Source organism: Cephus cinctus, unplaced genomic scaffold (genome assembly GCF_000341935.2).
Source record: "Cephus cinctus unplaced genomic scaffold, Ccin1 Ccin1_scaffold0204, whole genome shotgun sequence".
Taxonomy (NCBI): Eukaryota; Metazoa; Arthropoda; class Insecta; order Hymenoptera; family Cephidae; genus Cephus; species Cephus cinctus.
In genome coordinates, this window is record NW_014332923.1 from 1059793 (window position 1) to 1063938 (window position 4146).

A 4146-nucleotide genomic window follows, 5' to 3' on the forward strand; every position below is an offset into this window, starting at 1 on the left:
GCATTCTCGACCCACCCCATTTGCACACCTTCTTTCGCCCGCAGCAACGGGGCTGTCTCTTCTATTCTCATCTCGCTTAGACTCAGTTTGCGTCTTCTGCTTTTATTACGTCCATAACATGTGGCGCAAACGACAAAACAACATGAAACATAAAACGCAGAAATAACAAGTAACGATATAATTATGAGGAATATCATAGAAATACTGGCATCGAACCCATACACGTAGATACTTAAGGGAGAAAATTATGCCGGCTGCAAATTATATAGTTATAGTTACATCTCGTTGCGAAATTGCGCGTGGCTTTTCATAAATCGCAGGCCGTTTAACGGCCGAAGTTTTTGGTGCTCCTTCCCCATGGCAAAAGCGCTACGGCTCTGCGTCGGGGTAGCAGATACATTCGCTGAACGTGTCTGCGGTGGTGGCGGGAGCTTATGCCGGCGGTGCAGCAGCATTCGTTATGCGTGCTGTTAATTAGTCGCTGCCACTTTTGCAGCTCGTGTGATTACAGTTTCGAATTTATAGTCTGCTAGACCTTCCGTCCCCCCGCTTCCCTTTTACTACTTATATTGACCTTTCCGCAGACCGACAATGCCCCCAGTCTCGCCTCGTCTTCCACGTTCACCCTGTATATGCGCAATGCGTAAATTCAAATTTCCCGCGCTTTTATTGTACTCCCCTGTAAACCCCTCGAGTGCGAAAAACGTGCGAATATTCTATATGAATTTTATTATTCTTTCCTTTTGAAGAAGTCACGCCTATGGTATTTCGAGCTAAGTAAATCGAAACATATTGCCATGGTGTTGAGGGGTAATATAGAGGGTTTCTCGAAAAAAAAGGGCCAAAAGAACGAGGGTGTTCTGCAGACTAAGCCTACAGCCATGGGCACATAACACGTCAGACATGCCTTTGGGAATAGAAAATCCTGTAGAAGGGCTCCCTAGGTCCTCCCTATTATATCTATGGTGTAGACACCTCATAGAGTTTGCAGAGGGATGCGGGGTATAACGGGTGTATTAGAGCGGGATAGCGTCAGTGGTATTGGTAGTCCAGGGCCGTGCGAAGGGAGAGCGAAGGGCAGAAAGAGAGGGGAAAAAAGAGCGTCTATGCCGCACAGGGGTTCCAGGGCGTTCACCCACGGGTGGGTCCAGCTCCAGACACAACACTCACACCCTCCTTTTACGGGGTGGGAAAGTGCCCCCGTGGTCTGCCCTCCCTACGGTACTACTCCCCCTTGAAGCCACAGTCACCCCTTGGTACTGCTCTCTCTTCGCTTCACCCCTCGGCCAGTCCTTCCTTTCCTTCCTTCCTTCCTCCCATCCATTCCCCTTTCTTAGATAGTTACACCGCTAAATCATCCCTTTCTTCGTCACTATTTGAGAGTCCCTGTAATTAAACGCCGGCAAATCCAAAGCGAGAACCCATTAAAATAGACCCTAACGAGTGCCTCAACCAAAGCACCACCCCATCATCCTGCTGCGTAAACCGCCGCCGCCATCGCCAACCACCACCAGCACCACCCTGTCTGGCACGACAATGACTCACATTCCCCTATGACTTTTGCACGGGTGATCGTCATACTCTGCACCGCCTACACCTATGCTAGGTATAGGTATTGATCCTGTGCAAAAAAAAATTTGTATTATACAATTCTCTTTATATTATCATCCGTTCCACGTTACGCACAAGGGAATTGTGCTTGCCGAGATACTGTGCATTTTATTTTTCCATCTCATATCCCGTTCTGAAAAATCCCAGCTACGTTCGTTGGACATGAACAAGAAGACAGGATATTAGGTGAAATTTAAAAACTGTAAGACAGGATATAATTTGCATTGTTGGGACTGGTGCATGCGTACCGGTCGTAGGAGGAGCACAAAGGTGAATCAGAGCAAGTACTAACTCGATTCGTGGTTCATGCTTTGGAACATATGGGAAACTTACTTAGCTACGTCACTTCCCATTGCGTCTGCGTACTACGGATGCGTGTCTAGGTACTGCATAGTATATGTGGATAGGAAACACACGGGGTGCTCTTTGTGTACAAGCACTCATGTGTAATGAAGATAATGTAATCTTCTTATATAGAAATTGCTGGTCTCTATGAAACTCAATGCTACCGTGAAATCGGGGCCTTTAATTGCTTAGGATTTTTTTTCACGTCTAATCGCTTTTTTACACGTCAATTAACACGCGTGGAAAGGCTTACGTGCATCGCCAAAAGAAATGTATCGCGCACGCGACTCGCCGGGCAAAAGACTCCCGCCGGTAGCAGAGGGTTGCAAGGATGTGAAAAGTGTTGGGAATGTTCCTTGAGCACATTAACATCCATCCATCGTTTCCGGTCATATATATTACGACGTATCACGCAACGAACTGCATGATAAACTTCCGGCAGCATCGTGTGATGATATATTATGTGAAAGTATCTTAAAATAAATGAGCAATAGTTTCTTGACCGAGTTTCATGCAGTTCAATAGCGGAATGAAAAATATTTTAAAAACAAGTTAAATAGGAGAAGAAAAATATTTGCACTTTTACTGTAAAGGATTGATGCGATTTCCCATCGACTTGTCGCTCCCGACAAGCGACCTCGAGACAAAGGCTCGCTGTTTCTGTTGGCATAGCAAAGTGGGGTGGGGCAGGTGTCGGAGATGGTAAAAGTAGGTAGAAGAGCGTCGGGACGGAATAATCGTCGGGACGTCGAAAAAAAAAAGAAAAAAAAAAATTAAAAAGAAAAGCAGTAGCAAGCGAAGGGTGGCAAAGGGGATGAAGCAAGTAAAAAGTGTAACCTTTTTGCAGGGGGTCTCTGCGTGCCTGGTAGAAAATTCCCCTGGGACTAGTACGAAGGAGGGGTTGCTGGGTGGAGTAAGGGATGGGCAGTGAGGGTAAGGGATGCTCGGGGTCGAGGTACAAGGTGGCTGGGAACAAATGCCGTAGGCTTTGTTTTAATTGCGGCGTTTGTTCATTCGCGCTTTATAAATGTTTCTCACTCCTCCACACCTTCAATCTCGGGGCCTTTTATATCCTCGCTAACTCCAAAAGCGACCGACCACCCTCCCTGTCTCTCTCGCTCCCACCCTCTGTCTCACTCACTCTCTCTCTCTTTCTCTCTCTCTCTCTTTCTCTCTCTCTCTCTCTCTCTCTCTCTCTCTCTCTCTCTCTCTCTCACCCACTATGGCAAGCCTCGGCTACGTTCTTCTTACTTGCTAACGGCTCCACTTTCGTGGGCATCGAGAAACAAATCGCAAGTGCGCACGTCGCTGCTGCAACGACTCGTTATTTTCATAGCGTGTGACTTTTCGCCGGCAGCCACCATTCAAATAGCATTGCTCAAAAGGTCAGTCAGTGACGGTAATAGGTTCCATCCCTTTAGAATATGGGTGCAAAGGGATCGAATTTAGCATGGAGCGTAACAGGTTCCACGACTGTTCTGAACAAGGTACGACAAGGAGTTTTCAAATAATAAGTAAATGAAAGGTATAAGCTGTGGGGATATGGCGAGTAGGAACCTATTTGTCATTGTTAAGGGATGAAACAGATAAAAGTGAAAAAAAAAACAGGAAGTTGAGTCAAAGAATGAGAAGCGATTTAATAAGGAGCTTACCCATGTGAAATATATATATATATATATATATATATATACACACAATATCGTATACATAAAATATAAATATTTATCGACAGGAATAATTCTATGATTATTAAACACAAAATTATTTTATTATATATTACATATGAACATTTTTCAAAGGTATGGATGATAGTGAATGGATGAATACAATGCCTAAGCGATTCGACAAAATAAAAAATATTTTGTACTGCCGAGTTGGAATTGTTAAAAAGAATTCAATGTTCCAAAATTGCACCAAAATTCACAAAATTTTCAGTGACAAGACATACAATTTACACTAATTCTTCTACTGTAACTTCATGTTGGTTCTCATCATCTACTATTCCATCGAGGAATCATCATTTAAGAAATTTCTTAAATCCGATATATCATGGTAGCGATAAGTTCTAAAACATGTCGATCCACGTGAAATTGTCTAATGTGTATTACGGAATGAAACAGATGTAAGAGACAAGGGTAAATTTCTTAAATCCGATATATCATGGTAGCGATAAGTTCTAAAACATGTCGA